The following is a 17,712-nucleotide window of genomic DNA, read 5'->3' on the forward strand; positions in this document are numbered from 1 at the left end:
TACATCTTTCAAAAATCTAATATCCTCTTTCAGAATTTTTTTTGAATCTACAAAAGAAATTAAATTTTTGACAAACGACACAAGCAATAAAAAAAATTAATAGATAAAGGTTGCTCATAAAAAAGAGCCACAAACATTTCATTAGTAGTTTTTTGATAGGACGCGTAGTTTTTGTTTTAATGGTACAAAAATAGCGTTACAAATATAAAATTGAATTCTTGGAAAAACCAAACAAGAGACAAATTTGTTATAAACTTTTGCTATAAATACACATAGAAAATTAATCAGTAATTTTCTTAAAAACGACAAAACCTACAATAATATTTTATTTAACAAAAAGGACCCCGCAGCAAATGTACATGAAATGGCTTTCGGTCGATTTTGATTAAACTTCGTAAAATTGTAGTTCTTAATGTCTCGACCAAAAGTGTTATGGGACACAAAGTCCGAAAATGGTTAGTTTTCGAGTCATAGAGGGTTAAACATCCAACCCTTTTAAGAAACATTACCAAATATCTCGAAAACTGCAGCTCTGCGAAAAAAATGTTCCCTATGAAAGTTATTGGGCTCTAACGGGAAAATGCAAAGAAAGTCATGGCCTTAAGACACAGATCATTTTTCAAGGTCATTCAATGTGATCTTTTCATTTATTGCTAATATTCAGCCAATAAAGACAAGATATGAAGAGGAAATCAATATAGAATCCATAAGGTCAAGATATGAGAATGACTTAGTCAACAGCCAGCCAATGAAGGCAAGACATGACCGAGATTTAGTCATTATCTAGCCAATCAAGGCAAAATTTGTCCAGGATGTTGTCAATATTGACTAAGTCATTCTCATTTCTTGCCTTTATTGGTTCTATATTGATTTCCTCTTTATATCTTGTCTTTATTGGCTGAATATTAGCAATAAATGACGTTAGAGCCCAATAACTTTCATAGGGAACATTTTTTTCGCAGAGCTACAGTTTTCGAGATATTTGGTAATGTTTCTGAAAAGGGTTGGATGTTTAACCCTCTACAACTCGAAAACTGTCCATTTTCGGACTTTGTGCCTCATAACACTTTTGATCGATACATTGAAAACTACAATTTTACGAAGTTTAATCAAAATCGACCGAAAGCCACTTCATGTATATTTGCTGAGGGGTCCTTTGCACCTAATTTATATCCACGAATTCTCTTATAACCATTTCACGCTAGGATGCATACCTTTAGTTTGAATCACATCGAAGAAGGTCTTTTATACTCAGGGAAAGAGAAAAAGAGGGATAGAGAGAGAGATAGAAAGTAATTGAAAAATCAGATAAGACACAACTATTAGTTATCATATTATTGCGTTTAGAGATTGGTATATTGAAATAAGTCATGGATAACCCATTCGATATATAAACAATATACGATTATAAGCATTAAATGAAATGGCGAATAGTTAATATATGAGTTGAATAATAACATAAAAAGTCATAGAAACAAAGGAGTTCGCATGAAAAAATCCATAGGCGTGAAGGAAGTTAGAGAGGGATGCAGTCGACAATAGGCTAAAAGAAATGCATTAGGATGAGTGCCAGTGGAGTGAATTTCCACTAAAATAAACGACCTTGGATATTGATGGGCCCGAGTGGGGAGATTTACATGATGACTCCGTGAGGCTCTACATTTGAGGTGATCGCTAAAGAGATATATTAGCAGACTGGGTCGGTGCAGTCGGTGGGTCGGGACGAACGTGTTAATTAAATAAATAACTCGAGAATTCTAGATCAATCTACAAATCGAAACCGTTACCCCACATTTGTATCTTCCTCACCGAGTGAGTCTTGCTACCCCCAAGAGATATGACATAATGGTATAATAATATGAAATAGTAGACAACCGCGTAGTGAATGATTGATAATCAAAAAAAGTCGCAATATAAAATCTTTTGTTGGTTTGTTCGAAAGGCGAATTCTTTAATTATGATCTACGAAGAAAACTCCATGATTATTATTTTAAAACTGTTATCTGATCCTTTCAAAAATTTTAAATTTTCAAACCGAACATCCTGACATCCGAGACTTGAAAGATCCAATTTAATAAAAACCAGTGCGTTTACAAAAGGCGCAATATAAAAAGGAATAAAACAATTCGGGTAAATGTTGAACTCTTAAGTTAGAAATGCATTTTTTATTATTCATCATTTTAATCGTAAATTGAACTATTTTGTTGAAAAATCGTTCTTTTTGGTTTGAAAATTATTATTTTTTAATGGAAAATGTAACTGTTCCCTTTTTTGTTTAAAATTGATGTTTAATTGAAAATTCCATCCATGTATATTGTGGAACATTTTTTGTCTTTGGTTAAGGATTAATTTTCTACACTCTCATCAAAGAAGGTATTAGATTTGTGTAAAAGTTGACCCCCCCCCCCCCCCCCCCCCCCCCCGTTTTTGTTAAATGTCCACGATTCGAGATACCCTGAACGTGAAAAACAGGTTTTTGCGAATGTCTCTGTCTCTATGCCTGCATGTATGTATGTCTGTCTTTCTATGAACACGATACTTGTGAAAAAATTACTCTATCAGATCAGCCTTTAGTACACTCATTTGTGTCGTAAACTATAGGTCGAGTTCGTTAGCCAGCCATTTTGGATAAAAATTCAAAAAGTGAGCGCATTATGAATATTCTTGAGACCACTTTTTTCAAAATACAAAAATTTTCTGCGCGGATATTCATAGTATTCATAAAGACGAACAATTTATTCTCATGACTTTTTTCACAAAACCGAAAATTACCAGATATATTTTAAGACAAATAACCCACGATTTGAAAAAAAAGGCACAAGAAGAAAAATGTTAATTTTTGATCGTGAAAAACTTTATTATCAGTAACAAAAATCTTCCCGCTGCGTGGGCAGGTGGGGCAGCATGTGTAACTTTTAAATTGTAAAAATAAAATTGAAAATGCGCAAATTCAGTTTTTGAAAAAACGGCAGAAGTTGCAATAAAATGTTTAATAACAAAAGTTTTTTTTAAAGATTTTGCATTTTTTTAAATTGAAAATGAAACTACGTGTGTTTTAATGCCAATGCATGTTATGAATCGTAATAATATACATTTATCAAAATGATATACAATTGGCGCGACAAAATAGAGTGCGAAGCACGAGATATGTGATAAGAATGTGTAAATTAAAGCCAAAGAACCTTTAAAAAAAGAGAATTCACAATCACCAAATTACTCATCTCGATGCTTTAACCTTTAGTTTTAAAAAGTCTGTGCACATGCGAGCTAAATATATATTATAAAAAAATATTATTCCAGAGTTCAATAAATCCAAAAAAACTTATTAGTGTTGTGTGTGTGACGGGGAACAAATTAAATTTGAGAGGGAAATAAGTACTTCAAACATTTTAAAAAATGACGAAAGTACCGTTCGACACAATGCTTTATTTAGCGTTTTTTCTGATTTTTAAATGCAAAAATATCTGGTCAACGATTTTGAGGTTATTTTATTTACCAAAGTGTCTAGGCGAACCGACATTTAGCATTTAATCTTGAAGTTGATTGATTCTTTTAAATATATACTTGTTCTAGTCGTTTACTTTTGGGTGATATTTCGTATTATTTCCTGAATAATATACACATCATTTACGAAACACAGAACACGCGGAGCAGGACGCAGAGACAAAATGGATGCGCGCGCACGTCTGCATGTTTAATAATATCTAGATCTTACGAATGAATATCTGAAGATTATAAGAATTTAACATCTCGAGATTATGTTTTGTAATATCTTCATATATTAGGAAAAGATGATAGATTATACGCGATATAATACTTTTCGTTACGGGGTATTATCCTTAACTTGTAATATCCACCTCGTATAATCCATTTTTCTCAGTGTACTTAATGCGAAAGTATGTAGGCACATGTATTATAGGCACGTAACCTGATCTTCGCTACTATAGTTTTCTAAAGTGTATTTAATTAAGGACTGCTTCCACAATTTTAGTGTAGAGAGAGAAAGTGAGAATCTATGAGATACAGAAGGAGAAGAAAATCCAGTCATAGAGGCTGGCAGAGAAAAGGGAGCAAAGGAGTCACTCAGATGCACTCTACGGCATTCAGCCCAGGTAATTAGCAAAGCTTTTTTATTGTGGAGGATCATATAAAAGAAAGAGGCTAGAATGAGAAGGGAAATCGAAAGAGAAGAACATGCAGAAAGAAGACAAATTCTTGGGTTCTTTTTTTAAATAAAAGGGAGAAAGAAACTGGGATTACATAATTATGTATGTTAAGAAAATGTGGTTGATTAAAATGCCACGTTCTTGTGTCGTATAACAGGACAATAGTGATATCTCACTTTCCTTTGAATCTCTTCAAGCATTTTTTAAAAATATTTTTGTATAATCTGAAAAAAGGGAATAGCGGTTTGTGAAATGTAAGCTTTTCACTAAATTATTTATGAGTTATATAAAATTAATTAAGTATCGATGCTACAAGTCAGATTATATAAGGAAATTTCAGATAATAGGATATTCAATGAAGTCAAATGTAAAAGATTTGTACTGTTTTGGTTAAACCTGGTTTCCATAGAACGAAGAATAGCCAAGAAACTAATCGCAGATTCTGCATAAAGATGCCATTAAAATGCATGAACTCACTGCATATCTGTGAGGTATTCCTTACGGTTGAAAGTATTCTAATGTTCTGCAAACTTGTAGGATTTCTTCATGAAAGTGTTTAGGTGCAGTTCTAACTTTTCTGGCCAGGTATTCTTAAAAGCGTTTCGAATAATTTCATTAAAAAGTCAAATCCCTGAGACTGCAACCCAAAAAGAAAATATCATATAAAATTTGCACGAAATGTTTTAATATGCTTTTGAAACCTTCATTAAGTAGGACGATTTGCAATCATTGTCAATAAAGATTAGTTATTTGGTATGCAATTGTCATCAGTTCAAAGTTAATGCTGGAATCAATAAATAATTATTACAGCGAAGTGGTTATTGGATCAGTAGATAATAATTGATCAGTATGTAAAACAATAATAAAAGGCAGATGCCGAAAATAGAGCGAAATAGATTGAACTCTAAACATTCTTGATACTGTAATTCGAATTTATTTCGTTAGAGAAAAATTGAAAAATTATAGAACAAATTTTAGATAAATAATTTATTTTATTTTTGTGAGAATCATTAAACATTCATAGTATTTTAGCTATCTTTTCAGCGGTTATGATTATTATTATTATTAAAACATTTCTGTGTTGAAATGTTGTCACAGGCTTATACTGCCCAATATGTCGAAGGCATTTTTGGTTAGAGATGGATTTTCATTTTATCATTTTTGCACGGGGATGTCCCGGTATATATCATCAGTTACGAACGCATTTTTATAATGCAATCAAGTGATCTGATTGGAGCAGTCTGCCCAGACATATTGGACAAAGCCTGGTTTTTACCCCATCATTGACGGACTGGGTTGCAGTCAAGTACACGATGGGGGGACCTACAGCTTAAGGTGGGTTCCGAACCACCAGCACCTCAGTAAAGGTACATTGAAAAATTTCTAAAGGTACCAGCTCAGGGATCGAACCCCTGACCTCCAAGGTAAGATATATATGGAAAATTATTGTGAGTGATTTCAGACTTTACAGCTCAAAATGACCTCAAAAGAGGGAAAATGGGGTGATTTTTCAATCAAATAGGTGAATAATGTGGGAACAAAATTCTTTTGAATAATATTAATGTAGCTACCATATTCTAAATATCTTAGATCAAAACTTATTGTATTCTCAACAAGAATAATTTTCCATGATATACTTGAATTTATAACCGAAAAAATACATTTTTAACCAAATAGCTGCATTTATAATCAAATAGTGGAATCTTCCAGACAAACAGAAAGATGAACTTTAAAAGAAAGAGATAAAATTTCTACAAGGAAAAGAATTTTCTATCCAAAATTTCAAATCTTCAACAATGCATAAACAATGAATTTTCAACCAAAAAAATATGATTTTCATACCCAGAAATTTATTTTTATTCTAAAAGGAGAAATTTCGTATTAAGAATATGAATGTTCAACAAAATGGTTGAACGTTTCACCAAGAAAGATGAATTTTTAACAAATAGTTGAATTTAAGGAAATAAGTAACTTTTGATCCACCCTGTAAATTTTTTTAGAAAAACAGATGAATTCTAGATTATAAATGTAATAGTAGACTGTCCAATAAAGAAACTATCTTTAAACAAAAATATATGACTTTTTAATAAAATAGATTGAGTTTTAAAAAAATTGTTCAATCACAGACTACGAAGGAAAATTTATGACCAAAAGAGATAAATTCAGAACCCATAATATAGCATAAAACTTTTTAATAAAAAAAGGATTTACTTCCGACCAAAAATAAATATTTGAATGAAAAAAGCTCGGTGTTTAACAAAATAAATAAATATTCAACCAAATACTAGAATTTGCAACCAAAAGTGATTCATTTTTGACGGAAAATTATGATATCAGACTTTTCAATTAAACAAAATTAACCTTAATCCAAAAATATTAACTTTCAACCTAAAAAGATAAATTTTTGACAAAATAATTGAATATTCAAGTAATCTGTATTATCATCAGAGAATAACAGAATTTCTTAACGTCTTTACAGACTACAATTCTCAACAAAATAGTCCAATTTTCCACTGCAAAGAAGAATTTTTCACCAACAGATATAAGTTCCGAACCAAACATATAAAAATATGCATTCCAATGAAAAACAAATAACTTGCATTGCAAAAAGTCGAGTTTTCTACCAAATGATGAATTTTCTATTCAAACGTACCAATTTACTGTTCAAAAAGACAGATGTTTAGCAAGTGTTTTAAAGAGATGAATTTTGGCCCGAAAATTTAATAATTTCCTTTTCAATTAAAAGAAAATCTTTCTCAAAACAACTATTGTTGAGAAATATTAGCGTTTTTGTGATTTAAGTTCTGAAATACAGATTTTAGATTTGGTCAAATATTCGGCTGAATAGTGATACCCTCATAGTAAAATCGTTGCAGGGAACTCTTTTTTACTTTTTCTCTAACAAAAATTCACATTTTCGGGCAATTTATTTATTTAAAAAGTTATTTCTGCCATCTGTTTGAAGTCAAATTCTATTTTTGAAGAAAAAAAGATTGTCTATCAGAAGTTAAGAAGGAACGGTGGTCGGACAATATCAGTAGTGGTCGAGCAGTATGTGTTTCAATAGTCGAACAGTCATTATATGTACCAACAATTTTTTAAAGCAGATAGGCTTAATAACGCACTTTCCTTGTAATTCTAGTTTAGAAGGGTTAAGATTTCAAGACAATGTTCACACTTTTTATAATGTAAATATCTTTAGAAAAAAGTGAACGATAAATCTCTTGACCTTAGTTGTTCGACTTAAGAAGCACTGTTGAAATGACTTTCACGCTTGTGGTCGGACAGGATACCCGATTATTGGGTAAATTAAAAAATTTTGCATCTTAGTTCGGGCAGATTGAAAATATTTAAATATATAGTACGTAATTTGAAATTGCTAAGGACTTGGAAAACTTCAAGATTTTCACGTTTGAAAAATGCAGCTATTTAAGTGAAAACTCAATTAAAGTAAGTCATAACTTCAAAATTAAAATGTTCTGTTTTCTGAAATTGGAAACAGCACATATACCCTAAATGGCGATCAAGGCTGATCGTCTGTATAAACATTTTCAATATTGTAAAATTAATCAAATTTTACATAATTTTTATCCTTTGCGTGTTTATAGACAGTATGCATAATCCAAACATCTATTTACTTTTCATAATTACATTATATTGCAGTATCCTTATCATAAAATAAACAAGACTGACCGACCATTACATAAATGTGCAGAGACTGGTACACTAACCCTATCTAAAAAGGAAATTTTTCTTCTCAAATATGAATGAAGCTTTCGTATGTATGTAAACGATCCATTAACACAAGCTTTAAATTCTTTAATATATGGCGCAAAAGAAACATTTATTTTTGAACAAAAAGATTAACTTAAAAATCCTGAATATGAAATGATCTTTATTGCAAAAGTTAAAACAAATCTCAGCAATTCCCATTTTTCACAAAAACTCTTGGATATTTTCCAGCTTTTTCTCGACATTCAAAATTCCACGCTATTTTTCAGTTTTCCCGACAGCGGTCACCATGAAGTAATTGAGGTGCCTGATTAATAAATACTTTTTCTACTGAAAAATATGTAATGGATTGGAAAATTGATATTTGTAATAGTTCAGTTTTGAAAAGTCTTCTAGTTTGAGAAAAAAATATTTGAGCAACTTTATAAATACTTTATTGTGTATGTAATAAATAAATTGTTTAATGTATTTATTAATCAAGATGGTATTTAAGTCTATGTTTTTACTCGACCAAATAAATGAAAAAGTGCACTTGGAATTTGGGAAAAATGCAGTAAAGGTCATAGTCACATTTTGTAAAATTCAGGTTGATACATAAGTCTAGGAAATCACAAATCTCGCGTATCAGTACCGAGTAAGAGAGATTAATAGGTTGGTAGATAAAATTGTACGAACAGGCAATGAAAGGGAATGAAATAAACTCACAAACTTCAGTAAACGTGGAATGAATTTTTCACACCAGATTCTTTTCCCTCCACCTTCAAACCTCTTTCTTTCCCACTAACTCCATCTCACAAACTCCTGAGTTCTTACTTGCGATTCCCATCGAGATAGCAGGGGGTTAGAATCTCGAGGCCACCCTCGTCGTTGAAAATCTCTCAAAGTAGCTTCTTCGAGTGGGTCAAACAGAAACTTTACCACAAAAGCAAAGTACTTGGAAATGCAGATCAATTGCTATTATTCGTAAATCGTAATAAGCAACAAATACCTATAGATATTTATTCGAAAACAGAGATTTTCAATCAACTATATTACTTGATATTGATTACTCAGAGAATAGTGAATAAATTTATACGTCCTGAGAGTCGCGTTATTATATTTTACTTCACTGAAAGCAAATACTCCAGGTGTCTAGAGCTAAATCCTCTGGGGTGCAATAAAAATCTATTAAAGGCACTGCAAAGTGAAATTGGAAACTTTTTCAATTTTTTCCAGCTTTATTGAGTTTAAAAAAGTCCTTCAGATACTTTTCAATTAAAGGAAGTGCGTTGCAAACTCGAGAGCATTGTGCGGTCAATGTGAATATAAGGAAAGAGAAGCGTAAATGACTTTTTAATTAATTAGACGTTATTCAATATTAGATTTTTCTTTTAAAATAAGTCGAATAAATTACAATACTATTCGTATAGAATAATCTTTTTAAGCTTATGAAAGGGTAGCTCTGAAACGAATTTTCTTGGAGGAGAAATCTATACATATTTTTAAATATTGGTTAATTTTAGTTTGATGAGAGACTATCTAATTTCGATCTTAACTTTCTTGCCTTTGAATTTGATTAAATAATTAATTTTGTTTGGGAACTGCAAAAGGCCAATCTTATACGAGCAGAATCGATATCTAGAATTTTACAACTATGTCAAGTGCTTAATTACGTTAAGTAACTAAAAAAGCAAGAAGTAGCGAACGTTGCACGGATTCAATGATAAAAGTTGACATATAAAAGCAGCAAAATGCGAGCTTGTTATTTCGGAAAGGCAGTTCGTTGTATGTAAAGATTTTTGTAATTAATATCTGAAATTTCAAGCAAATGATTATATATTGATCTTAGGGTGTTTTAAACAAAAATGATTTTCGAATTTGAACAGGCAGGATGGCCTATATTGTACCCTTCTAGCAAAAAGTTTTAACTCTAGGTATGAGCCATTACTTTTTAAAATGCATTATGTCTATCAAAAAATTATTCCGTGATCTCTTAGTTTCATATTTTCATACTTTATAGGGTAAGACTTAATTTAAAAAACACGTACGCAAACACACATTTGAGCCGCTCAAATTTTGTTTTCGAAAATAAATTACTTTAAGATGGCCCACTGTTTGGAAATCACCCACATATATACACTAGAATTAGGATAGAAGAATTCCAGATTTACGCCGTACTCATTCAAGCGTGACAATTGGCTCGTTGGCTGCGCTCTCCGCGCTTTAGTTGCTAATGAAAGCCATACCCAGAACCGTTCTTAATTGTCAGTTCGAGTGTGTGTTTAAGTTTAGCTGCGCGTTGCTCATTATTCTTTTTTGAAATAATTGATGAACTTTTGTGACTATTTTTAATTAGTTAAGGCTCCGAGATGTTTTAAATAATATTAACAATTTATTTTGTAATTTTTGGATCTGACAAACCATGAGTTGTTCTACTGAAATATAAAATAGAAGAATGTTACCAAACAACATATATCAATTATTAAAGATTCATAGATGTTTAGATTCGAAGGGCAATTGTGCAGAACTAGGTGACCATTTTAAGTTAATATAAAAGAGGACTTCCGAACGAAAGTGTTTCTAAATTAAGGCCCGAAAGGGTTTCATGAAAAAAGTTATCAATTGTTGAGGAAATATGTGTGGAAGTTAACAATCTCAGGATGAAACTGACCACAAATTAGATTAGGGTTTGGCTACGGCTTGAATAAATATAATCTTCGTTCAAATGAAAAATAAATCTAACTCCCGCAATATTAAGTTTCTGATTTAGGATAAACATGTTGAACTAAAAAAGTTAGCCAATTTTGAGAAAATTATCCAAGAATTTTGAGGTTAAAATTTTACAGGTTATTAAAAAAAAAATTAAGAATGTTCACAAAAATAAAAACTTCCTCGCGAAATATGGATGAAATAAATAAGAATAACAAATGTTTGATGCAATCCAATTACTCTATTTTAAGAAAATCAAAGTTTGATGCGATGGTATCTCAGTAAGATAGACGATTTTTCGGTGTCATCACTATAAAAAGAAGCATTTTTTCAATCAAAGATAATCATTCCAAGAAATAATGATGCTGAAAGAAAAAAGTTCATGCTATACCAAAATTTTCGCTAAAATTTAAATCAATATTTTTTCATTAATATATTGAAAGTTATAATATAAAAATATTGCTATCACAACGCATATTTGATTTTTTTTTAATTTTGTATGCACTAAACCAATTAGGGATAAGTTTTAGTTATCTAGCTCTTAAGTTTACATCAATCCGGTTTAAAACGAAATTAGATTCTTTTCTATTTAAAAAAATCCAATATTCCATGCTTGTCAAAGTGGTCATACATATATCACATAACGCGAGTTTCCTTAGTTTAAATAAAAATGAGGATATAGCTGCCACTGAGTAGAACACGACCCAACGATATGAATAAAAGAAAACACGTTACGGAATATATGTAAGACCACAAAGTATTAAAAAATCAAATAAAGGACTGCACACCTCTCATTAAACCACAATTTTTTACTTCATAAAAATCAATACTATATCTTTTTGTTAGTATTCAAATATATTTCTAATAACATTAAATAATTATGCACTGCCATTTATCCAATAACGTGAAATCATTCCAATTATATTGTATTGCCATTACTGACCTATTCTACTGATTTTCTATCAGCAGTAAGATTAGCCTCGGTTGGACAAAAAAGTTATCGGAATGTAATCAAATTTGTTAAAATACTTGCTCAAATTTTTGTACGTTTTACGGTGAGTAGTAGTGAAATATTTATTTTCGTTAAATGACAATAATAATTATCATTTTTAAAATAGGGTCTTCTTATAAATGACTTCTTCCACTTAAAATATGTGTACCTCACCACTGCTTCCTATTCTTACCTTATGTACAAACTGCTTTAGAAACATGGTTCATAGTGTCATTTGATTTACAATTATCAAAAATTTTTATTTTATATTGCAGAAACAGCAATAGAAGTCTGAATTTGATCAAAACGTAGAATTTACAAAATTATGAAATAATAATATCTTTCTCTGTGTACAATTCTTTATCTTGATCAGGCATAGTATTTGAAGTAAACAACTGTTTGGCATCTTGTCTTTTAGAGTTTTTCGAATGCTTACCTTACAAAATTATATGCAGCGTTGCTCATTATCTTAGGTCAATAAATTCTATTTTCTTCTCGAAATTTTCCTTTAGGATGTATTTGTTTCAAATATCTTATTCCCCAGACCAATGTTTTAAAGTAAACGCCAGGTTACGAAGTGTTTGACAAGAAACGAAATCAAGCTATTGGAAGCACGAAAATGCCAAATAGAACGATACTATAGAGAGAATCTCCACTGCTTTCGAAGTACTTGGGCATCTCATCCTACCTAAGTAGTTCGTTATCAACTTTCACGAGGAATCCACAAAAATTCAACCGGTCGTAACGAATTCGGCCTTTGCAAAGCTGCGCAAGGTTTTTCATCAGAGTGGAAAGTATTATCTAACTTTGTGGTTTACGGGACATGGTATGTATAAAGAGTGTCGGCCAATGATGATAAAGGAGAGAGATCAAGTGACTGTTGAAATAAAAAATCTGTCTACATTATCTTCGACTGCCTGGGTCAGGAAATGTATGAGGACAGATGATTAATTACCATGTTTTCTTCATTCCCGCTGCTTTTATCTGCTAGTGACCTTCTGGGTAGAATATATATTCCAAAACTTTATTTATGAAGGTCAAATATATAAAAGGGAAGTTAATGAATGAAACAGATAAAATAACAGTGTTCGGAAGAAATAAGAATAGCAAGAAAAGATTTCTCGGTGCTTTTAAACTACTCTTGGAAATCTCTTGGCGATCAAACCAACTGTAAAGTTTACTTTCACGTGTTTATATGTCATTTCGTGTCAACAATGGAGCTTGTTTAGATTAAAAGTTGAATAAACCTTATTTTCAAAGGCTTTCGTAACGGATTTTCGCTTCCAAAATAATGACTAAAAATTCACAGAAATTTGTTTTTGCCAAACATTTTCGTTTTTATTAGATAATGATTCTTGAATTTCGACACAGAAAATGCCAAGATGTCAAATTTTCATCCATGAGTGAATCACTTACTTCAGAAATCTTATTAAAAGTCACTATAGAATCCAAAAATAAAAATTGAAAATGAAAGCTGCCTTCACGTGTTAAGACCAGTAAAATTTGAAGTATGCAAAATTCAGAGATATAGTTTTGAAAAAATATAGAGCGACAAAATATGTATAAATAATGCAGATGCGAAGCAGGTCAAAATTCAAATTCCATTTTATACTAATCCCTCCTTCCCATAAATGTTATCTCGATCATACGCGGGCGTTTGTATAATTTTGAAAATATTGAAACTTCAAATACTATATTATTATTTAAATTATCATTATTTAAATTGCGATATACCCTATTTCCTAATTTCAATTTACTCATAAAACAATTTCCTTTTTGTACGAAAAGTATTGCCGAAAACAATTACATTGTTCCATAGCTAATATTCAATTTTATCTTTACGAAATGAAAATGTTAAATTTTTTTCAATGTAAACTTTGCTAGAGATGAATTTATGCATTAGTCTACGCAAACAAGTTTTTCCAAAATCCTTAAATAATTGAAGATTAAATGGAAATCGAAAAGAATGGTCAAAGATGCGCAATTAAATCGCGCAATTGTTCGCTATTGAATTTCTTTGGGTCGATGCCGGAAAAGAGACAGTGCACCTTTCCATTCATAGAATTGAGCGCGTGTTTCCAAAGGCACGGTCAATGAAAATACGTTAGATCACAGCGGCAGGAAATTAAAGAACACTTAGCAAAGAAAATAAAAAAAAAAAGCTTCTCTAACTTAATTTTAAAATTCCTCCAGTTTGTTTCTTAAAGTCGTGATTTTCTATAAAGTGTAGAAAAATAGGCCGGACACTTTATCGATAATTACTATATTATCCATTATTTTGGACCTGCAAAATGTTACTATTTGTTGTCTAACTGTATAGTGTAACAATCTACGCTCCAGTTAAAGTTTTCTCAATATCTGACTATTTCCTAGAATAATAAAACTATCTTTTCAAACAAAGTATTCCTTAATGAAAAATAGTTGTTTTTAAATTTATAATCGATTTAACAAGACTTTAATTAATTCGTGTTGTACTTGAAGCATCCATGATGAAGTTTCTTAATATTTATTTACTTAATAATATTATAGTGACATTAAAAAAACACAGTGTTCCTCAATGAAAAGTAGTAAGTTACGAATGATTTTTAAATGAATAAAAAATCCAAAGAGCTTCTAGCTAGTTCGAATTGCACTAGTGTAACATCCAGTATCCATAGCGAACTTTCGAGTCTCACTTGGTAGCCGCAAAAAATGCAGGTAGTAGGAAGAAATAGAGGTAAAGGGGGGTAAATTTAAAAACGAAAATTGGGGAAGCTCTACCTTGAAGGATGTGTAGGCCTTCGAGAGCGGGAACATCGAGCGTGACTGCTACCGCGAAAATTTCCGTGTTGCACGTCGAGCTTGCAGGAAGACAACTGAGCTTGCGATGACACGTGTGCACGACGCCCGAGTGGCGGACTGAACTTCGCTGAACCGCGGAGCCGACGCTAAAATGCGAGCTTAACTTACCAGAGAGAGGGTAGTTGAGTGGGGGTAGCGAGGGTGCTTTCAGGGGTGGCAGAAGCAGAGGACGGCGGAGCGAATCAGAGAGAAAGAGAGAATCAGAGAGGCTGTGTGGGAGGGAGAGAGGAAGCTAGAGCGCGGGAAGGAGAGAGACAGTTAGAGAGTATACGTTCCTTTCGCATCGATTTACTGACAGTGGCGCTCGCGTCGTAATCTACTACGCGGTTACACGCTCTCTACTATTGTGGCCTACCAAAATTCGATTCGTGTTTTGACAGCTCTTCTAACAAGAAACCCCATTCTCATGAGATTGAGGTCCTTCCCTTGTTCGAGGAGCCTGAATCTAACTTTAACTTTAACTCTGACTCTAACTTCATCTCTGACCCTAACTACCCCTAACTTTAACTGTTACTCTAATTCCGACTCTGGCTTCAATTTCAACTCTGACTCTAACTTTTGCTGTATTTCTAACTTTCATTCTGACCCTCAAGAAAACTCTTCTGGAATTCAAAGGTAGAGAAATAGCAGTACACCTAGTTGATATTTGTTGCTCTATCTTTTAGTCCTCATTTATCTCTAGATACAAGAATTGAAGCTTCTTAACGCTTCTTATTTCAAATCATCTTATTGCACAAAAACTGTTTTTCAAAAATAGTATTTTGTTTTGTAACTCTGCAAATCAAGGGCCGAGTCAAAGAACTTGTAATAACTCTCTAGCATTTAGATTGGAGCGATGGGGAATGGACTCCCCAAAAACCCTTATTGAATAATCCCTATTCGATCAGTAAAAAAACATACTTCTAGCTATTTGACTTAGCGGATCTTCACTAAGAATACGTAATTATTGACTGTTATAAGACTTATATTTTACTGTTTTCTCTTCAGAAAAAGTTACCGTTTCACGGATGCTTACTGAAATTTCAGCTACTGTAATATAATTAAAATCTACTAAAATTTCGGATAGTAAATATGGACTGGCAGCAAATTTTTCATAATTCCATTTAAGAACGATAATAAATTTTAATGTAAAAAAATAATAGACTCTGGTAGTCTTCTCTGTATTATATCTGTTATATATAGTTTTGATAGTTTTATGTTTTTAAATTTTGTATCCTTTTATGCTTGAAATTAATTTTTGATTTATTTTCTAAAAATATTCAATTGTTTGCTTTGTTCATGTGGGTATCAGGGAAAACAGCAGGAACCGAATAATGAAAAAAAATTATTGGGTTCTAAAGCATAAGCTCTGAATTATTTTTATGAGGAGCAGTAATAAATATGAATGTTATAACTATTCTTCGGTCCTTCTATTTTTTATTTAACAATGGAAACGTGTGTTTTTGAAGTGGTGATGAAAACTTTATCCGCTGACATATTGTTATTTTTATGGGATTAAATTGCTTTCACTATTTTTCATTGACTCCTTCGATTCTTCAAACTCTTGTATTCAAAAATTTTCGATTAGTAATACTCTCCGTTTTCATCTAAAATATAGTTTAGATGTTTTATAAGAATTTTCAGTCGATACGATGTCAATATATTATTAATAGGTTGGGCTTAGGTATCAAAATTGATATAAATAAAAAAGTTAATGCATTTTATCTACATGTACAAATAAAATCATTCTTAGCATTTTGTCTATGATAGTTTAATAACAACGACTATTATAGAGCTCGTGAGACTTTTATAATATATTGCGAAATAATTATTGTATAAATAAAAAATATTTTAAAATAAAAATTTTCGAATTTTTTCTCTCGACCTCGCACTGGTTTACCCTGTTTTCTTAAAATGAATCAGCGAAATCTCACTGGTTGCATATAATGGGTTACAATTTGCTGCGCCTAAATTGTGGGAAGGCCCGGCATTACTATGTCAACGTGTCGCGCGACTCAAAGTCCAACCCAAGTGGCCAAGGAGCCTTCCCACTTTCAAGCGAAAGATATTATATCCCCTGCTTATTGGAGCCACGCGCCAAATATTAATAACACACACACTAGTACAGAATAAGGTTCGTTTTCACTAAAAAAATGCCAAGAACTGACCGGCGACGCACGTATACCAGACGACTGGATGTTCATGTCTTGCCCACGCGGAGTGCCATATCACTATTTGAATCTATCATTTGACTTCACTACTGTATTCAATAACGTTATTTTTGTTGAATCACTTGCTGGTTCACTCAGTGAAATTGTGAAATTCACTGGTTTACTCGTGATAATTTAAAATACTGATTCAAATAGTAACAGTTTCAGTGGTTGAGTTTAAGAAAGGATATTATCACTATCAACCTATTTGCTAAAGTGCATTTTTTAAAGAAAGTTGTTAAATCTTTTATATTTAATCTATATTATAGTAAAATCAATTTAAAAACATATTAGCTGGTAAAATTTAAAACTATTATAAAATCTACTAATGAGAAATCAAATCACGTGGCCATGGACGTGTCTCTCCAAGATATTTCAATCCAAGGGTAGTTTCTATAAAAAACTGAAGTTAAATTTTGTTGCATGTAAAATTTCCCGCTGTTAAAGTTTACATGCTATTAGGCGAAAGTTTATCCTACGATGGAATAAAAGCTGTCGTCTATTACGGCATCTTTAGCAGCAATGGGAAAACGGCAACGTTCGAGTGAATTCGAGCTATAAATTTTTTTATAAAATTCGAGCGGGAATAAGAAAGGAGTGATTATAAGATGAAGGATTATCCAAGTAAGGTTAGAAATTTGAAATTATCTGCGATTCATGGAAAGTTCATCCGGCAAAGTTAATTTTTGTTGCGGTGAAGCTTTCATCCGGAATCGATGTAAACTTTATCTTTCGCTTCTTCTGTGAACGCAATTTTTCTTCAAAATTATACTCTTTTAAGCCCCTCCCCCTTCATTAAAAGCGATATATATTTTGTGAACGTACAGTAAACCTAATAACTAAATTCTCCAAGTTTTTATAATATGCAAATTAGAGAAGATTGTAAAAATATGTCAGTTAAATTCTAATTGCCGTTAAAAATTTGTATTTTTTCTTTCACGCATTTCTCGATCCACTTAATCTGAAAACAACAATTAAAAGTCTCTCATCCAGCACAAGTTCTTCTAATTTTATAAACCAACTTAGAAGCCTTTACTTTTGTAAATCTATTATTTTAAGTCTAAATTTAAATATTTAATTTTTGCTCTTGTTAAAAGTGCATCTT

At 31.7% G+C, this 17,712-nt stretch overlaps 1 protein-coding gene across 1 annotated transcript in view; it reads right to left on the bottom strand.

The window, feature by feature from the left end:
* The window catches only part of LOC117167889, a 238,819-nt gene extending 224,367 nt beyond the window's left edge, over window positions 1-14,452 (bottom strand). The window contains exon 1 of the mRNA XM_033353124.1: window positions 14,338-14,452. The gene's annotated coding sequence lies outside the window, so the exon portion shown is untranslated. The remainder of the gene's footprint in view (window positions 1-14,337) is intronic.
* Window positions 14,453-17,712: the final 3,260 nt, after the last annotated feature.

This window comes from Belonocnema kinseyi, chromosome 2 (genome assembly GCF_010883055.1).
Source record: "Belonocnema kinseyi isolate 2016_QV_RU_SX_M_011 chromosome 2, B_treatae_v1, whole genome shotgun sequence".
NCBI classification, from domain to species: Eukaryota; Metazoa; Arthropoda; class Insecta; order Hymenoptera; family Cynipidae; genus Belonocnema; species Belonocnema kinseyi.